The following is a 21,134-nucleotide window of genomic DNA, read 5'->3' as shown; positions in this document are numbered from 1 at the left end:
TTTAAGCTACACCTACAGTAGGTTAGCAAATCCAGCCCATTACTTTCTTTAAAATGCTAAATGTATTTGACTTAAAATTCATTAAAGTCAAGTTGTCTAATTGTGTCCTGTCAATCTTATCAAAGTGAACCACTTTATAAAAGAATATTTGTGTTTAGACATTATTAAACCTGTAAAGTTAATTCGTCCACAAAGACTAATTAATTTAGATGACACTGAAACATTCCAAAACAAGAATTTGTTAAATACCAGCAATGTTATAGTTAATTATAATGTATAAGTGAACTCTAATGGACCATTTAGAGAACAACAAAAGTTTTCATGAATTAAACAGCAATTATGTTTATGCCTTACATTCTTATCTCGCATTGACAAGCGTTTTGCAACGATTAATTGATGTTAGCACAGTAAACTTTACCACTCTATTTAAATGACCTATTTAATCAAGACGCTTAAAATGTTGTACAGCTTTCCCTATCAAAACAGAATTACAGCACGATGCTCGCCACAGGGATGGAGGCAGAATTTAATGTTGAGATGCCTAATAATCATAAATATGTATTTGCAGACAGAAAGAGCAGTAAGATACAAGTATAATTACACAATTGTAATGTGGCATGGTCTAATATATGCAGTTCAATTTGAAACTCTAGTGATTGCATGTCTATCTCTATGTATGTATGCATGTATGTATGTATTACTATTTACAGATATTGCTGTCATTCATGATTTATATGCATCAATACCTGCATACGCCTTTTAAAGTCTTCTTGGCCTATCATTGCATTCAAGGTCAAAAAGATTTGTATTTGATAATGTTGAACTGCAATTTTAGCATTATCTGTGTGGCTGTAGATGAGTTCGGCTTTGGGTAAGATTCTCATTTTTTTTTTCTTATAACTATAAAACTGAAGCTGATGCTCATAGCACCATGTCATTATAAGCTGTAGTTGTTATGGGCATCTTTAAATAAAGGTGCTAAATCAATATGTTACAGTGCATTGAGATACAATTATGTTAATTATGTTACTGATATATTTATATATATTTGTAGTAAACATTTTTTATTAATGAATCAATGAAGAAAGTGCCACACACTATCCTTCCTTTGCCAACAGTTATCCAAAAATGAAAACATTTAGAATAGATTGTAGCAAGACCCTGATGTTGGAGGTTGCAAATGTATTCAGATGTGTGTAGTAAATAAGCAATTGTTAGTAAATGACTATAGATCTGGGAGGTGCACACATGATAATGATTGGCAAGGTGACATGAGATATGAGTCTAAGCCTCTGTATTTGTGCACTGAGGAAATAATTAGATTTTAATATTTCGACCCTACTATTAGTAATTTATTAATTCACAGCAGTATATATGGGCAATAATAAAAGAAGGGCCACTTACTGACACATAAGCAATGACTTTATTATATTACTACTAGTATTTAGAGCTCCAAAAAATTTCTAGTTTGAATAACTGACAATTTTCATTTTAATGAGTAACCATAAGTCAGGTATAATGAGCAGAACGGTGTGCTCCAAAATACTGTTGTGGATTTCCAACATAATGCCAAAATAGCCAACAATTTGACTTGGAATTTTTTTTCTAATTCAGCTATTTAGGCCACACTGTGCCAATCAGCATGTACCTATAAAGATGCATTGAAAAACTGCACCTCCATGAGAAATGTTCAGAAGCTAAATGTAGGTGCTGCACAGAGTGCAGCACTGAACTAGGAAGCAACTCTAGAGGCCGTTTGAGTGACAGCACCTACAAGTGTTACTAGACAGCAATGTAAGCATGCTATTTATCTGAAAAGGCATTGTTTACATTGCTGAGCTTGCAGGGACATGATATAGACACCATTGCCACTACATTAATCTGTAGTGGTTGTGGTGACTATATTTTCTCTGTCACCATCTGAGGACTTTGATGAATTTGTAAAGATCCAAGAATGGTGAGACCTGAACCTGTCCCTTGAGAATAACAAATTAAAATCTCTCCATTGTGTACCAAGCAACATAACAAACCATAGGACTGCTCATTAAAAATGTTAAAAGCAAAATAACGAAACAAAAAATATGTATGAAGAATATTTACAAAAGAGAAAAACAGCAAAATCTAAAATCTAAAGAAGAGCATACCTAACAGACAAAATATAGCTAAATCAGAGTAATATGCTGTAAGAAGCACCAAAAATATATGAGAGCGCATATGGTGTCTCAGTGAAAGAGTACATAATGGATGTAAGACATAAAGAATCAAGCAGCACAGCATGATACCTGTCAAAAATGTAGTTGGTATGATACATATATTTATTTTCTATATCAAATACCTTAAAGTAGAATTCACCGTTCTGAATGTAGAAAACACAGACTGAAACAAGAAGAGCACATCAACACACAGAGGCATACCTAGGGTCTCTATCGTCCATGCGAGGGGCTGTCTCGGCGTCCCCCCATCATGAAAAAGTAAAATGTTTTCATTTTTTTTCTTGTTTAGATCAAATTCCATCATTTTCTAAAATTTTAAAGGTGCTGTTCCTATATACGTTCTCCACCATGTAAAGGGAAACTAAAGAAACATATGTAGCATTATATTTGAGCTGTGTATATGTGATGGAAACTGTGTGTTGGCATTGGGCTCGCTGTGTGTGATGAGAATGTGTGCATATTTTGTGCTGTCAATGTATGATGGGGACTGCTTGTGTTGGTTTTGGGATGTCTGTGTATGGTGGGACTAACTGTGTTTGTCTTTGAATTACAGTGATAACCACTGATGACTAGATAGAATAATGTAACTGGTCATCTGTGACCTGTATAAAAGTTGGTGAATGCAAGAGCAGAGTTTTCCAATTGGTGTCCTGCGGAACTGAGAACAAAATTGGGGTTCTGTGGCATTTTGCCAAATCCAACATGGCTGTCGCTACCTGCTGTTCTCGGAAGGTCAGAAACAGCAGAGATCGCGCAACTGCGATCTCATAAGAGATCGCAGGAGCACCATCTTAAGCCCATCCTGCCATCAGCACGCCTTGCCGTCAGAGCCTGCCTTGCTGTGAGAGCCCGCCCTACCGTCCGCCCTGCCGCCCGCCCTGCCATCAGCCAGCCACTTAGACTTGCTGTCAGAGCCTGTCTTGCTGTGAGAGCCCGCCCTACTGTCCACCCTGCCGCCCGCCCTGCCATCAGCCAGCCACTTAGACTTAGCTCATCCATAAGAGAGCCCGCCCTGCAGTCAGCCAGCCCACCCAGCAGTCAGCCAGCAAGCCCTGACTGCAGCCGTTTTCTATCACTCATGGTAGAGGAGTGATAGAGAGTGGAGCTGGTAGTTAAAGCTCTGGTATTGTCAGATAGAAAGTTCTGTTAGGTAGGGACATAGAAATCTGTTAAGTAGGGAAATAGAAAGCTCTGTTAGGTAGGGACATAGAAATATCTGTTAGGTAGGGACATAGATAGCTCTGTCAGGTAGGGAAACAGAAAGCTCAGTTAGGTAGGGACATTGAAAAGCTCTGTCAGGGGCATTGAGATACTCTTTGAGATGCATTGAATGACTCTGTCAGGGACATTAAAAGGCTGTGTCAGGGGCATTGAAATTCTCTGCTAGGGACATTAAAAGACTCTGTAAGGCACATTAAAAGGCTCTGCCAGGGGCATTGAAAGACTCTGTGAGGGGTAAAAAAAAACTGTTAACTGTATTTTACAAGGTGTTCAAATCCTTTTTCTCCAAGTCTAACTCAAAAATCCTGCTTAAGTTCAGTTCTTTCTAGTGTTATCAAAATCAACATCCTTTTCAGTCAGGTTGTGAAATCTGTATTTTTTAAAGTGTTTTGTTTTTACCAATAAACAACCATGAATTTGGAAAGGTGGTTACAGCAGGGAACTCTTAAGAGAAAAATTATTACTACTTCTAGCTGTTCGGCACTTATAGAAACTGAGAAAGAAGATACAACTAAAAATCCAGAACATATGTCCAAAATAGTTGTATCTACTGTTCCGCAAATAGCAGAGACAAGTGACAAGTCAACCAAAAAAAAAAAGAAAAGCACACAATGCTAGCCAATCTTCTTCTCAAACAAACAAAAGAAAATATGATGATAGCTACTTGTCATTTGGATTCACAAGTGCCAGAAATGAAGATTGTCCTGAAGTACAATGCATACTTTGCAATAATATATTGCCAAACAGTTCATTAGCACCTGCTAAATAACATTGTCATTTTGAGCAAAACCACACAGAGTACAAGGATAAAGACATTGACTTTTTTTTAAGTGAAAGCTAAAGGAGTATCAGAAGAGTAAACAATTTATGAAAAGGAAAATGTAAAATGCTAATGAAAAAGCCACAGAGGCTTCTTACAGAGTGAGTTACTGCATAGCACTTGCAGGAGAAGCACACACAATTGGGGAATCACTAATACAACCATGTGCCAAAGAAATTGTCTCATGTATTTTAAGTGAGAAGTTGAGCAAACAAATTGAAGCTGTGCCACTTTCCAACAACACAGTTTTGCTCCATATTCATGATCTTGCTGATGACATCCATACTGAACTAATTTCTCGACTGCATCAATGTGATGGGTACTCACTGCAATTAGAGAAGTCCACAGAGGTTGCAGGACTTTTAGTTTTGTTGGTTTTTGTTATATATAATTTTGACAAACATATTGAAGAAGACTTGCTTCTGTGTGAAACTTTGAAAACTCATACCACTGGTGAGAATATCTTTAACTGTATCCAGAAGTTCATGAACACACACCGTATAAAATGGGACAAATGTGTAGATGTGTGCAGTGATGGTGCCAAAGCAATAGTTGGGGAAGTGGCAGAGGCCGTGACACGAATAAGAAATGTAGCAAAAAACAGCACCAATTATGTGTTCTTCACAGACATGCACTGGAAGCTAAAAATATTTCAATCTCACTTAACCCCTTCAGGACAGGTGACGGACGAGGTCCGTCATCCTGGGGATACCCTTAACGACGGGTGACAAACCTCGTCCGTCACGCGTTAAAATTAACCCCAGATCGCCGCAATCATGGCGATCGTGGGGTTAATGGTGCTCCGGTCTGCCTCTGTATTAGAGGCATACCGGGAGCACCCGATAGTGCTGCCCCAGCACATGTGCCCGCTCTGACAGCATGTCAGAGCGAGCACATGTGCTCTGTATACTTACCTTCCGTCTCCCTGTACTTCCGGGTTCAGTGTGAAGTGCAGGGAGATGGATCAGTGCTGATCCTGCCCCCTAGTGGAAAAAAAAATAAAGTTAAATTAAAATCCCACCCCCCTTTACCTATTTTAATAAAAAATTAACCCCTTCCCTGCCAATTGATCACTGACTACAGTGATCAATTGGCAGGGATTACATTTTAATATGATCTGATTTTTTTAAACGCTTGAGGGTTAATTCTTTTTTTTTTTTTTTAACCCAGGGGTTACATTTATTTTATTAATTAATTTAAATATTTTAAAATTATAAATTTAGCTAGCTGGGGAGGGTGGAAGTTAGTGGGGAATTGGGGGATTTAGTGTTAGGCTAACTAGGGGTTAACGTTAAAAAAAGTTAAAATAAGCTTTAAAAAGTTAAAAAATTAAGTTAAAAGAAAAAGTTTTAATAACGTTTAAGTAAAAAATTAAAAAAATAAACCCTTTATCAAGTCCAAATAAAAATTAACCCCTTCCCTGCCAGTCGATCACTGCCTACAGTGATCAAAATACAGATCACAGTATTATACTGTGATCTACTTTTTTTAACCCCTGACGATTAACTTTGATTTATTTTTTAACCCTCAAGGGCTAAATTTATTTAATTAACTAATTTAAATATTGTATAATTAAATATTTTGCTAGCTGGGGTGGGTGGGAGTTATGGGAAAATGGGTAATTTACTGTTAGTGCTGCTTACTGCTAGTTAGGGGTTAACGGTAAAAAAAAAAAAGCTTAGAAAAATGTTAAATCTGTAAAAAAAAGTTTTACGAAAGTTTAGGAAACTTTAAAAAAATAATAAGCAAAACAAAAGTTTAAAAAATAGTTTTAAAAAGTAAAAAAAAGTTTTAAAAAGTTAAAAAATACATTTAATAACGCTCATTACCACTACACCTGGTACAAGCTAGCGGAAAAATGATCCCACGCTAAGGTTCAAAATATGCCTTTTGAAATACCCTGGCATGTCTTCTTTAAGAAATGGTATGGCTTTATGGGGTATTTGGATTATATAGCCTGGTAAAATACTCTAAAATGGGACATGGGCACAGCGTAAAAATTTAAAGTTTGAAAAAAATGGAATGGCTGTGTCCCAAAAGTGCCCCTCCGATGTCCACATATACCTGGCAAAGGTATATACGGGGGTATTTTTGTACTCAGCAGACATAGCTGAGCAACATATGAAGTATTATACAGTGGTAGTACACATAAGGTTTGCAAAATATACTGTGCAAACTCACTTTGTGTGTCAAAAAGGCAGAAAAAACGCTTATTACCACTACATCTGGTACAAGCTAGCGGAAAAATTATCCCACGCTAAGGTTCAAAATATGCCTTTTGAAATACCCTGGGGTGTCTACTTTAAGAAATGGTAGGCCTTTGTGGGGTAGTTTGAATTTAAAACCTGCGAAGATGCTTGGAAATTGCACATAGGCCCAGCATCAAAATTCAAAGTTCTGTAAAAACTGATATGGCTTGGTCTCTGATAGAGCTTGGTTGCTTCATCTAAGTGTTGCTTCTAAGTGTGTGTGGTTGGAGATATTCTGGAGAGTGTTGCTTCTAAGTGTGTGTGGTTGGAGATATTCTGGAGAGTGTTGCTTCTAAGTGTGTGTGGTTGGAGATATTCTGGAGATAAACTGGAGGTAATCTGAAGTATTCAGGAGGATAAATAAAAAGTTAAGATTCGTTTGATTTAAATAATTGATCTCATTGGAATGGCAGACTTAGTTCAGTGTAATAGTTGCTATGCATTTGTTTCGTGTTTTTGGCGGTTTAGTTGTTGTCTAATCTGTAGACAGTTCTCTATCTTGCGGCAGGAGATTGTATTTTTGAAGTCTGAGATTTGTAAATTATCTGGTAAACAAACTCAGGCTGGAACTGCTGCAAAGCCACTGCCGCAGAGATGTACTAGGAATGGCAGATGGATCACTGTAGGATCTGGTAGACTTAGAGTTGTGGATAAAAGGCATATTGCACAGTCTGTTGTTCTACATAATTCATTTTCTGCACTTTCAGAGTGTAATGGTGTCATGGAGACAGGCACTGAGGCTAGTGGTGTTGTGCAGAGAGGCACTGAGGCTAGTGGTGTTGTGCAGAGAGGCACTGAGGCTAGTGGTGTTGTGCAGAGAGGCACTGAGGCTAGTGGTGTTGTGCAGAGAGGCACTGAGGCTAGTGGTGTTGTGCAGAGAGGCACTGAGGCTAGAGGTGTTGTGCAGAGAGGCACTGAGGCTAGAGGTGTTGCGGAGAGAGGCACTGAGGCTAGTGCTGTTGTGGAGAGAGGCATTGAGGCCAGTGGTGTTGTGCAGAGAGGCACTGAGGCTAGTGGTGTTGTGCAGAGAGGCTTGAAGACTATGGTGAGGCCTAATAGAAAGCAGTTGTTGTTGGGGGATTCCATCATAAGAGGTGTGGAGATGGACAATGGTGGTCTTGTGAGGTGTCTTCCCGGAGCTACTGCTCACAGAGACAGGAGACGTATCTGTAATATTGTTAAGCAAGCAAAGCAGGAAGGGGAATTGGATGTACTTGTCCATTTAGGGACAAATGACTTGGCTTGCAATGAGGTTTCAGAGGTTAAGGAAGTTTTTTGTGTTTTTGCCAATGATATGCGGCAGGTTGCTTCCACACTGTCATTCTCTGAAGTTCTGCCTCTGCATAACACTCAGAATGACAGGCGGATGCGTATTAGGGACTTTAACTTGTGGCTTGGTGAATGGTGTCGGGAGCAAGGATTTGGCTTTATTGCTCATGGTAGCTCTGTTTGGAATGGAAATAAACTGTACAAAAAAGATGGTTTGCATCTTTCTCAAAAGGGAACAAATGTTCTCAGTGAGCAGTTCAGAGGTTTTGCTAAGATGTATTTAAACTAGGAGGGGGGGGCAAAGGGTGATAAAACATCAATCCAATTGTCCCCCAAAACAAGGACAGAAGGTGCCTGTAGCAAGTGTGTTAAAAAATGTTAAGCTTAGAGTCATGTCTACAAATGCTCGCAGTTTAGGGAATAAGATCCATGAACTTGTGGCAATAATGGCAACTGATAGTGTAGATTTAGTCGCTGTTACTGAGACATGGTATAATGAGAAAAATGACTGGGACATAGCAATACCAGGGTACTCTTTATATAGAAAAGACAGGGAAGGCAAGAAAGGGGGAGGGGTGGCCCTGTATGTGAAGGATAGCATAAAATCTAGCCTAATAAAGGTTAGTGAGACGAACCATTTGGGTTACGTTAGAATTTGGTAATCACACAGTAATTCGTGTAGGTGTGATTTATAGGCCCCCAGGACAAATTGAAGAGTTAGATAATCTACTAGTTGAAGAAATAGCTAAAATGACAATGAAGGGGGAAGTTATCATCATGGGTGACTTTAATCTTCCTGATGTGAATTGGAAAACAAAAATAGCTACTTGTGCCAGAAGCACACATATTCTAAACTCCCTACTGGGATTGTCTCTAAAGCAAGTCGTTGAGGAGCCAACTCGTAAAGGGCCATACTAGATTTAGTGTTAACAAATGGAGATTTGGTATCAGATATTACTGTAGGTGAAAGTTTAGGATCCAGTGATCATCAGTCAGTGTGGTTTAATATAAGAACAGTGACTGAGTCACACCACACAAAAACAAAAGTTTTAGACTTTAGAAAAACAGACTTTTCTAAAATTAGAATATGTGTAAAGGAGTCATTATCAGACTGGAGCAACTTAAATGGAGTCCAAAAGAAATGGGATTATTTAAAAGCTGCACTACTGAAGGCAACAGAAAATTGCATTAGGCTTGTCAGTAAAAGCAAAAAATTAAAGAAACCACTGTGGTACTCCGCAGATGTGGCCAAAATAGTAAAAAACAAAAAGTTAGCATTTAGTAATTATAAAAAAACCCAGAGTGAGGAAGACAGAATGACCTATAAGATTAGGCAGAAAGAGGCTAAGCAAGTTGTGGCGAAACCAACCTCGCCACTGGGCCCTGGAGAAGCCTGTTTGCTAGCCTCCTACCTACTGACTATGGCCCCTGGGTTATTTTGGGCATATTGTACTGTATATTGCTGCTACTGGCCCTTTTAACAGCATCTATGGACATATTGGGACTTTTGGGACTACTGTCCCTTTAAGACTGTGAAGCATATTCGAGTGTACTGCCTGTAATATTATATATGTATTTATAGATGTGTTAAGTTTATCCTGGGTGATTTGTATGCAGCATTCTGATTGTTCGGTAGAATCACTCCATTCAGTATATTGAGTGAAACTACCGAACAACCAGACCACCCAGGAATGAGTGTGCCTCCAATTACCGTTTGCAACAATGTTGCAAACAGGTAATTGGCAATCAGTGCAGTGTGGTCTTTGTCCTCTGGGTGGCCGCCATTCGGGAAACAAACACGTGGCGGCGGCCATCTTAAACTACCGAACAGCGGTGTTTTGCCGTCGAGTGTCTGGAACTAAAATCGGACACTTGACTAGGCAAACACCGCTGAGACCTCCATACTTCCAGAAATTCGTATGGAAACTACCGAATGACCCGCCGTTCGGTAGAAAGAGCCCCATAAACAAGGGAATTCATTCAAACCCTCTCCAGGCTCTATAACACAGGCAATTCGCCTGTTTTCATTCCCTTGTTTGTGACCGACCGCAGGGCCAAAATGCATGGAACTGTTTTCGGATACTTTACCCATGCGGTCGGTCAAATCTTTGGAACCCCATATCTCACGAATCATTCATCCGAATTACTTGAATTTTGAATATGTTGTCCCCCTGAATAAGGGCTATCCAACGATGCTGGATTTAAAGGTGTACCCCCGGGTTTTGGGGTACATCCAGAACTTGGCTGAAAAAGTGTACCGGATAATTGGGTTTAATGTTATCTGAGGGGAGGGGATGTGTGGGCTGAACCATGTATGTGATTGGTTATTTTATGCCTCCCCCTGGGTGTGGCCTGTATGTGGATTAGTGTAATAAAAGCCAGGCTGGATGAGCCAGTCGAGAGTTCCTGTTTTAACCTCAAAGTGATGTGTCGTCTCATTATTGGGGGAAGGATTTATTGTATGCTGTTCCAGTTGACTGCTAGGGGTACAAGCCTATTCGTATGGTTCCTATTCAATGGTCTACAGCATTCACACGCTTGGGAGAATTTAAAGGTTTCTTGGATTCGGTGATTATGGTGTCTGCCAGAGTGCTTGGAGTCCTCAGGAAGCACTAGGAGCATCCATTAACGGAGGTACCAAGTCGGGGTGCCAGGTGATCCGTTACATTGGTGGCAGCGGTGGGATGGCGTCCTAGTGCGAGGTAAAGCAGCTCGGAGACACAGTACGTTTGGATTTACAAATTGAGGGCAACGCTAGCAGTCGTGCAGTGCCCCTGGGAGCAGACAAGTATGGAAGGTTCTGGCTCTGGAGATGATTGGCTGGCCGAGGTGAGGCAGCGAGTGGCCGAGTATGGGGATGATATACCCATGGAGACACGCCGGGTGATCTGGAACCAGGTCATGGCCGAGCGAAACACAAGGCTGGACCGAGAATACCGGTTGGCAAAAGAGAGGAAGTATGCTCAGCAGCAGGAGCGTTACAGCAGCCGGGTAGAGGCTGCATCCGAGGAGGTTAGCCGTCTTTCCCTGAGGCGGCGGGAGGAACCCGAAGTGGGGGTCCTCATAGACTGGTTCTGTGAGGAACCACAACAGGCAGGTAGAGATGGGACCAAGGTCTCTCCACCGGGCCCACCGGGATGCTGGGCAGCCGGCCCAGATCCCCAGCAGCAGCCAGAGTTGCCAGGTGGGGAAGCAGGTGGCCCTTACTCACAAATGTTGAGGGGCCTCACGGATTGGTCCTGGGAAGACCCACAGATGGCAGGTGGAGATGGGACTGCGGTCTCTCTACCGGCCCTACAGGGATGCTGGGCAGTCGGCCCAGATCCCCAGCGGCAATGTGCGTTACAGGGAGCTGACGGTGCCGTTCTTGCTATCCAGCTGCATTCAAGGCTGCAGGGACAGGAGCCTGTTATCCCCTCTCCCCAGCGGCTGAAGGTGTGTAAGGGAGAGGAGTTGGTTATTCCCTCTCCCCAGCGGCAGCACAGCTCACCAAGGGGAGACAGTAAGCCCCTCACCAGCGCAGATGGGACCGTGGTCTCTGCGCCCTGCCTACAGGGAGTACAGAGGGTCAGCCCTGCTCCCCAGCGGCAGAAAGTGTGTAAGGGAGAGGTGTTTGTTACCCCCTCTCCCCAGCGGCAGCTTAGCACACCAAGGGGAGACAGTAAGCCCCACACCAGCGCAGATGGGACCGTGGTCTCTGCGCCCAAGTTACAGGGAGCTGAAGGGGCCGTCCTCCCTCCCCAGCGGCAGTGTGATTTGTTGGGAATTGGGAGCCCAGTCTCCATTCCCCAGCGGCAGTGTGAATTGCAGGGAATTGGGAGCCCAGTCTCCATTCCCCAGCGGCAGGCTGAGTTACAGGGGGCAGAGGTAGTTGGTCCTACCCCCCAGCAGCAGAGTGATATGCCGGGAAGGCAGTGTGAAGTGCAGGGAGAGGAGAGCAGCGTCCTCCCTCCCCAGCGGAAGGCTGAGTTACAGGGGGCAGAGGTAGTTGGTCCTACCCCCCAGCAGCAGCGTGATTTTTTGGGAATAGAGAGCCCAGTCTCTATTCCCCAGCAGCAGGACACTGAATTGGGAGGAGAGACAGTCGGTCTCCCTCCACAAAGACTGAAAGTAGGCATGGGAGAGGAGATTGTTACCTCCTCTCCCCAGCGGCGGATCATCAATGGGCAGAGTGTTCTAATGGGAGAGAAGCTGGTTACCACCTCTCCCCAGCGGCAGCTTAATGTACCAGGGGGAGACTGTAAGCCCCACACCTGTGCAGATGGGACCGTGGTCTCTGCACTTCCAGCACAGGGGGTAGGGACGGTCGGTCCTGCCCCCCCACAACAGGTCTGTTTAGCCAAAGGGGAGACAGTCTGTCTCCAGCAGCAGAGCTGTGTAACTAAAGGGGAGACAGTCGGTCTCCAGCAGCAGAGCTGCGCAGCAAAAGGGGAGACAGTCGGTCTCCAGCAACCAGGCTCCAACCAGACTACTCCTGTAGTAGTGCTGGCACCAGGGCAGAGTACCGCTGGTCTCTGCCCACTCAGCAACCCACCAAAACAGCCTACCAGTCCCCCACACAGCCGGGGTGAGGCACCTGGACCTGGACAAGTTTTTCCATTACTCAGGTGTAGTAACCATTTATTGTGGGTGGGCTGTACTGCTGTTTCTGTTTTGTGGGTGGGCTGCTGGACTAACAAGGGCACTGACCGGCAAGAGGTCAGGTACCCTGTTAGTCTGTTTGGAAAAGGGGAGAAGTGTGGCGAAACCAACCTCGCCACTGGGCCCTGGAGAAGCCTGTTTGCTAGCCTCCTACCTACTGACTATGGCCCCTGGGTTATTTTGGGCATATTGTACTGTATATTGCTGCTACTGGCCCTTTTAACAGCATCTATGGACATATTGGGACTTTTGGGACTACTGTCCCTTTAAGACTGTGAAGCATATTCGAGTGTACTGCCTGTAATATTATATATGTATTTATAGATGTGTTAAGTTTATCCTGGGTGATTTGTATGCAGCATTCTGATTGTTCGGTAGAATCACTCCATTCAGTATATTGAGTGAAACTACCGAACAACCAGACCACCCAGGAATGAGTGTGCCTCCAATTACCGTTTGCAACAATGTTGCAAACAGGTAATTGGCAATCAGTGCAGTGTGGTCTTTGTCCTCTGGGTGGCCGCCATTCGGGAAACAAACACGTGGCGGCGGCCATCTTAAACTACCGAACAGCGGTGTTTTGCCGTCGAGTGTCTGGAACTAAAATCGGACACTTGACTAGGCAAACACCGCTGAGACCTCCATACTTCCAGAAATTCGTATGGAAACTACCGAATGACCCGCCGTTCGGTAGAAAGAGCCCCATAAACAAGGGAATTCATTCAAACCCTCTCCAGGCTCTATAACACAGGCAATTCGCCTGTTTTCATTCCCTTGTTTGTGACCGACCGCAGGGCCAAAATGCATGGAACTGTTTTCGGATACTTTACCCATGCGGTCGGTCAAATCTTTGGAACCCCATATCTCACGAACCATTCATCCGAATTACTTGAATTTTGAATATGTTGTCCCCCTGAATAAGGGCTATCCAGCGATGCTGGATTTAAAGGTGTACCCCCGGGTTTTGGGGTACATCCAGAACTTGGCTGAAAAAGTGTACCGGATAATTGGGTTTAATGTTATCTGAGGGGAGGGGATGTGTGGGCTGAACCATGTATGTGATTGGTTATTTTATGCCTCCCCCTGGGTGTGGCCTGTATGTGGATTAGTGTAATAAAAGCCAGGCTGGATGAGCCAGTCGAGAGTTCCTGTTTTAACCTCAAAGTGATGTGTCGTCTCATTATTGGGGGAAGGATTTATTGTATGCTGTTCCAGTTGACCGCTAGGGGTACAAGCCTATTCGTATGGTTCCTATTCAATGGTCTACAGCATTCATACGCTTGGGAGAATTTAAAGGTTTCTTGGATTCGGTGATTATGGTGTCTGCCAGAGTGCTTGGAGTCCTCAGGAAGCACTAGGAGCATCCATTAACGGAGGTACCAAGTCGGGGTGCCAGGTGATCCGTTACACAAGTTATAAGAGCTTCCAAATCACACGCAGAAGAGAAAATAGCACAGTCAGTAAAAAAGGGGGACAAAACTTTTTTTAGATACATAAATGAGAAAAGAAAAGTAAAACAAGGATTAGTTAGATTAAAAACAAAAGAAGGAAGGTATGTAGATGAGGATAAAGGTCTAGCTGACTGCCTCAATTAATATTTTTGTTCGGTATTTACAGCTGAAAATGAAGGAAAGGGACCTCTGTTAAAAAAAAGGATAAATGAGTCATTTATTACACGTGAGTTTACAGAGGAAGAGGTTCTATTTCAACTGTCAAAAGTAAAGACAAATAAGTCAATGGGACCTGATGGAATACACCCAAAGCTATTAAAAGAGCTTAGTGGTGTACTAGCAAAACCATTAACAGATTTATTTAACCAATCATTGTTAACAGGAGTAGTACCAGAAGATTGGAAGTTAGCGAATGTTGTGCCCATTCACAAGAAAGGTAATAGGGAGGAGTCGGGCAACTATAGGCCAGTAAGCCTTACTTCAGTAGTGGGGAAATTGATGGAAACCATGTTAAAGGGTAGGATTGTTGAACATCTAAAAACACATGGATTTCAAGATCAGAGACAACATGGGTTTACTTCAGGGAGATCATGCCAAACTAATCTTATTGATTTTTTTGATTGGGTAACTAAAATTATAGATCAGGGTGGTGCAGTAGACATTGCTTACCTAGATTTCAGTAAGGCTTTTGACACTGTTGCACATAGAAGGCTTATCAATAAACTGCAATCTTTGAGTTTGGATTCCAATATTGTTGAATGGGTAAGGCAGTGGCTGAGTGACAGGCAACAGAGGGTTGTAGTCAATGGAGTATATTCGAAGCTTGGGCTTGTCACCAGTGGGGTACCTCAGGGATCTGTACTTGGACCCATTCTCTTTAATATTTTTATTAGTGATATTGCAGAAGGTCTTGATGGTAAGGTGTGTCTTTTTGCGGATGATACTAAGATATGTAACAGGGTTGATGTTCCAGGAGGGATAAGCCAAATGGCAAATGATTTAGGTAAACTAGAAAAATGGTCAGAGTTGTGGCAACTGACATTTAATGTGGATAAGTGCAAGATAATGCATCTTGGACGTAAAAACCCAAGGGCAGAGTACAGAATATTTTATAGAGTCCTAACCTCAACATCTGAGGAAAGGGATTTAGGGGTGATTATTTCTGAGGACTTAAAGGTAGGCAGACAATGTAATAGAGCAGCAGGAAATGCTAGCAGAATGATTGGTTGTATAGGGAGAGGTATTAGCAGTAGAAAGAGGGAAGTGCTCATGCCATTGTACAGAACACTGGTAAGACCTCACTTGGAGTACTGTACACAGTACTGGAGACCAGAGGCGGCTCTCTAATTAGGCGGTTTAGGCGGCCGCCTAAGGCCTCGCGCTGGCGGGGGCCTCGCGGCCGCCTAAACCGCCTGTTGGCAGAGTGTGTCAGGTCCTCGGTCAGTGACCGAAGACCTGACACCAGGAGGGGGCCTGGCGGCTTGCCCAGTATGCCGCCGGGTGCGAGGCCCCTCCTTGCTGCCAGGCCGGCCACCGCAGACACTGGTCTGCAGCTCCGCAGTGTGCAGAGCTGCAGACCATGTGACTCGCGAGAATTGGCCAATCAGAGCGTTGCCGCGGGTTACCATGGCAACGCTCTGAATCTCGCGAGATTACACGGTCTGCAGCTCTGTGGAGCTGCAGACGGGAGCAGGGGCCACCGGACCACCAGGGAGCCCACTGGACCACCAGGGAAAGGTAGGCTCACCCACCACCATCACCCCCACCACCCTTAGCTTCACCCCCCACCACCATCACCCCCAACACCCTCAGCCTCACCCCCACCACCCTCAGCTTCACCCCCCACCACCCTCAGCTTCACCCCCCACCACCACCATCCCCCCCAACACCCTCAGCCTCACCCCCACCACCCTCAGCTTCACCCCCCCACCACCACCATCACCCCCACCACCCTCAGCTTCACCCCCCACCATCACCATCACCCCCCACCAACCTCAGCTTCAACCCCCACCACCATCACCCTCACCACCCTCAGCCTCACCCCCACCACCATCACCCCCACCACCCTCAGCTTCACCCCCCACCACCATCAGCCTCACCCCCACCCTCACCATCACCCCCCACCACCCTCAGCCTCACCCCCCACCACCATCACCCCCACCACCCTCAGCTTCACTGCCCCACCACCATCAGCCTCACCCCCACCCTCACCATCACCCCCCACCACCCTCAGCCTCACCCCCCACCACCATCACCCCCACCACCCTCAGCTTCACCCCCCACCACCATCAACCCCACCACCCTCAGCCTCACCCCCATCACCATCACCCCCACCACCCTCAGGTACACCCACCATCAGCTTCACCCCCCCCACCACCATCACCCCCACCAACCTCAGCCTCATTCCCCACCACCATCACCCACCATCACCACCCTCAGCCTCACCCCCACTACCCTCAGCCTCACCCCACCACCATCACCCCACCCTCAGCCTCACCCCCACCACCATCTCCCCACCCTCAGCCTCACCACCCACCACCATCACCCCCACCACCCTCACCATCACCCCTCCCTCAGCCTCACCCCCACCACCCTCAGCTACACCCACCACCACCATCAGCTTCACCCCCCCACCACCGTCACCATCACCCCCACCAACCTCAGCCTCACTCCCCACCACCATCATCCACCATCACCACCCTCAGCCTCACCCCCCACCACCCTCAGCTTAACCCCCACCACCATCACCCCTCACCACCCTCACATCACCCCTCCCTACCATCACCCCCACCACCCTCAGCCTCACCCCCACCACCCTCAGCTACACCCACCACCACCATCAGCTTCACCCCCCCACCACCGTCACCATCATCCCCCACCAACCTCAGCCTCATTCCCCACCACCATCATCCACCATCACCACCCTCAGCCTCACCCCCCACCACCCTCAGCTTAACCCCCACCACCATCAAAAACACAAACATGCTCACAGAGACATACATTCGCACACACAAGGATACTCTCTGTCAGACACACTCTCAGGCACATACACAGGTAGACAGTGCGTCAATGTGTATATGTGACACTTTTTTGTTAGTGGGGCCTCATGTTTGCGTTTCGCCTAAGGCCTCATAAAGTCTAGAGCCGCCTCTGCTGGAGACCATATCTTCAGAAGGATATTGATACCTTAGAGAGAGTTCAAAGAAGGGCTACTAAACTGGTTCATGGATTGCAGGATAAAACTTACCAGGAAAGGTTAAAGGATCTTAACATGTATAGCTTGGTGGAAAGACGAGACAGGGGGGATATGATAGAAACATTTAAATACATAAAGGGAATCAACACAGTAAAGGAGGAGACTATATTTAAAAGAAGAAAAACTACCACAACCAGAGGACATAGTCTAAAATTAGAGGGACAAAGGTTTAAAAATAATATCAGGAAGTATTACTTTACTGAGAGGGTAGTGGATGCATGGAATAGCCTTCCAGCTGAAGTGGTAGAGGTTAACACAGTAAAGGAGTTTAAGCATGCGTGGGATAGGCATAAGGCTATCCTAACTATAAGATAATGCCAGGGACTAATGAAAGTATTTAGAAAACTGGGCAGACTAGATGGGCCGAATGGTTCTTATCTGCCGTCACATTCTATGTTTCTATGTCTCCAATATGGCACTGTAGCTTCCCAAAATAGTGCCAAAGACATTCATTGGGGATGTCTTTTTACTCAGAAGACTTAGCTGAGCATAATTTGGAGGTTTTGAACTTAGTGGCATATATGAAATATACAAAATGCCCAGCAACAATGCAATCCGTATGTAAAAAAATGCCCCAAATTATTTTTTAACACATACTTTGGCATATATTGGTGAAAAAATGGGGGCATGCTAAGGCACAATATGCACCTTATGATATACCCTGGAGTGTCTACTTTTACAAATGGTAGGCCTTTGTGGGGGGTTTTTGAACAGGCAAAATGTTATCATACCCCAAATGGAAGCATAGGCTCATTAAATCCGTCTCTCAAAATTCTACTGTGAATACTGAAAAGGACAGATCTCCTGTATGGCACTGTAGCTTCACAAAATAGTGCTATATACATACAATGGGGGTGTCCTTTTACTCAGAAGACTTAGCTGAGCATAATTTGGCGGGTTTGAACTTAGTGGCACATATGAAATGTAAAAAATGCCCAGCAAAAATGCAATCCGTATGTAAAAAATGCACAAAATTATTTTTTACCACATACTTTGGCATGTAATGGTAAAAAAATGGGGGCATGTTAAGGCACAATATGCACCTTATGAGATACCCTGGAGTGTCTACTTTTACAAATGGTAGGCCTTTGTGGGATTTGTTCGAACAGTCAAACTGTTATAATACCCCAAATGGAAGCATAGGCTCATTAATCCGTCTCTCAAAATTCTACTGTGAATACTGAAAAGGACAGGTCTCCTATATGGCACTGTAGCTTCACAAAATAGTGCCAAAGACATACAATGGGGGTACCGTTGTACTCAGCAGAAGTAACTGAACACATAATACAACTTTGTACAGGAATAGCACACACCAACTTTACAAAATACACATGAGAAGTTCTTTGTTATAAGTTTGTGTGCAAAAACCCCCAAAAAACACAATTTTACTCCAATATTTAGCAGAGGTTGGGGGGTAAAATGGCTATGAAGAAAGTGTCAAAACAACCTTAGGTAAATAGCCTGTGGTGTCTCTTTTATATAAATATATACTTTTGTGTGGCAATTTTGTTTTATTTTATGGCTATTAAGCTTACAAGACAAACATACCAAATTCTAAAATCGCTCCACATTAAAAGTTTATTTTACTCCTTTTTGTGACCTGTAACTCCCCAAAAAAACTTAAAATCCCAGACACATTATATATTCTGTAAATCAGAACAACTAAATGAATTTATTTTTAATTACTTTCCTTAACCTGCACTAATTGTGCACACATTATTATTGCAAAAACTGTAAAACTAATTAAAATTTTTCATTATTTTTGCATTTTTCTGTATTTTTTAATAATAAATAAGCATTTATGTAAATATATGTTACATCAAATTAAAGCCCTTTCTGTCCTTTAAAAAATGGTATATAATATGCGTCGGTGCAATAAATTAGTAAAATGCAAATTGCAGTTGAACGGAAACAGCAAAAAATGCCGTTGTCATTAAGTGAAAGACAAGCTTCTGAAGCTCTGTCCTTAAGGGGTTAAAACTGTGCTAGACGAATCGGTCCAGATGATTAATTTTATAAAAAGTTGACCATTACAGTCACAGCTATTTAAAATATGTGAAAATATGGTACTCACCACTCTGCTCTGCTTTTGCATTCAGAAGTCGATTGGCTATCACGAGGTAAAGTCCTTGTTAGAATGTTTGAATTGTGTCAAGAGTTGTTTGCATATTTCCAGAATCATAAATTTGGAATATATGATCGATTAACAAACACTCTGTGGTTATCCAAAGTAGCATATCTTGCAGACATATTCACAAAATTAAATGACGTATGTTTATCACTAATGTTTTTAATCCAAGAGATAAAATATTTTCACTGTCTCGTAAGCTGCAGTTTTGGAACTCACATATTGAGCAAAATAATTTAAACTCTATGCCAACACTTAAGAATTTTCTTAAAGAATCAGAAATTGAACTTGAAGATGAAGTTCGCAATAAAATTGTAGATCATCTTCGCTGTTTAATCACATCTATTAATCAGTATTTTCCATTCTTGAATGAAAACATTAATGAGTGGTTTCAAAATCCATTCATAAAAGACAAGCCAGCCAATTTTTCTGATGTAGATTTTGACAATCTGATCAATATAACTTCTGACAGTCAACTAAGCCAAAAATTTTAAGAAGTTTATCTTATTGCTTTTTGGGGTAATTTGCGCGAAGAATACCCAGATTGTCCAAATGGGCAATCAAAGTTCTGTTGCCATTCGCCAACCCCCCCTTTCATCCATTTCTCTTTCCCCTTGATAACCTCCCCCCTTTCATCCATTTCTCTCCCCTCTTGCCAACCTCCCACCTTTTCAATCATACCTCTTCCCCCCTTGCCAGCCTTCCACCTTTCATCCATATCTCTCCTCCCTTGCCAACCTCGCTCCTATCATCCATATTTTCCCCCCCTTGCCAATCTCCCCTCTTTCATCTATCCTTCTCTCCCCTTGCCAATCTCCCCCCTTTCATCCATATCTCTCCCCCCCCTGCCAACCTCCCCCCTTTCAGCCATGGTCTTGCCAACCTCCCCCCTTTAATCCATATCTATCCCCCCCTTGCCAACCTCCCCCCTTTCATCCATATCTCTCCCCCCTGCCAACCTCCCCCTTTCTTCCTTATCTCTCCCCCCTTTCAGCCACGGTCTTGCCAACCTCCCCCTTTATTCCTTATCTCTCCACCCTTGCCAACCTCCCCCCTTTAATCCATATCTCTCCCCCGCTTGCCAACCTCCCCCCTTTCATCCATATCTCTCTCCCCCTTGCCAATCTCCCCCTCCTATACATATCTCTCCTCACCTTTCCATATCTCTCCCCCCCTTGCCAACCTCCCCCATTTCATCCATATCTCTCTCCCCCTTACCAATCTCCCCCCTCCTATACATATCTCTCTTCCCCTTTCCATATCTCTCCCCCCTTGCCAATCTTTCCCATTCCGAATATCTCTTCCCCCTTTCCAACCTCCCCCCTTCCTCAATATCTCCCCCTTTCCAACCTCCCCCTTCCTTAATATTACCCCTCCTTGCCAACCTCCCCTTCCTCAATATCTCCAGCCCCCATTGTCAACCTCCTCGCTTCATCAATATTTCCCCCATGCCAACCTCCCCCCTTCCTCAATTTCTCCAGCCGCCTTGCCAACCTCCCCCATACTCAATATCTCCACCCCCCTTGCCAACATCTCTCCCTACTTAAAATCCCCCCTCCTTGCCAACCTCCCCCTTACTCAATATACCTTCCCCCCCCTTCTTGAAATCTACCTACCTATGCAATCCTCGTCCAATGCAGGACTCACAGAGATGGCTTTTGTCACATCCTGCTCCTGAGTGCAGATCATTTCTGGCAATGGCTTCTGGTATTCAGTACTCTTTTTACAATTCTTGTTTAGTTTTTCTTGGTTTTTCTGGTTCTCCATTCCATGTCTGTTTTTTTTATGCTGGATTTTCTCGGTTTATTCCTGTATTCCGTTCCTCGAATCCCCAGTCTCTTGGATTCCTTTAAATGTTTTTTTTTTTTTGTTGCCACACCTGTTCC

General features: G+C 43.9%; 1 pseudogene; it reads left to right on the top strand.

Annotated features, from left to right (window-relative positions):
- Positions 1-4,080: 4,080 nt before the first annotated feature.
- LOC134599547 (zinc finger BED domain-containing protein 5-like) overlaps positions 4,081-21,134 on the top strand; it is a 32,896-nt pseudogene continuing 15,842 nt past the window's right edge.

This window comes from Pelobates fuscus, chromosome 1 (assembly GCF_036172605.1).
Source record: "Pelobates fuscus isolate aPelFus1 chromosome 1, aPelFus1.pri, whole genome shotgun sequence".
NCBI classification, from domain to species: domain Eukaryota; kingdom Metazoa; phylum Chordata; class Amphibia; order Anura; family Pelobatidae; genus Pelobates; species Pelobates fuscus.
Note: the sequence above shows the minus strand (reverse complement) of the source record. Positions and strands in the feature narration are given on the sequence as shown.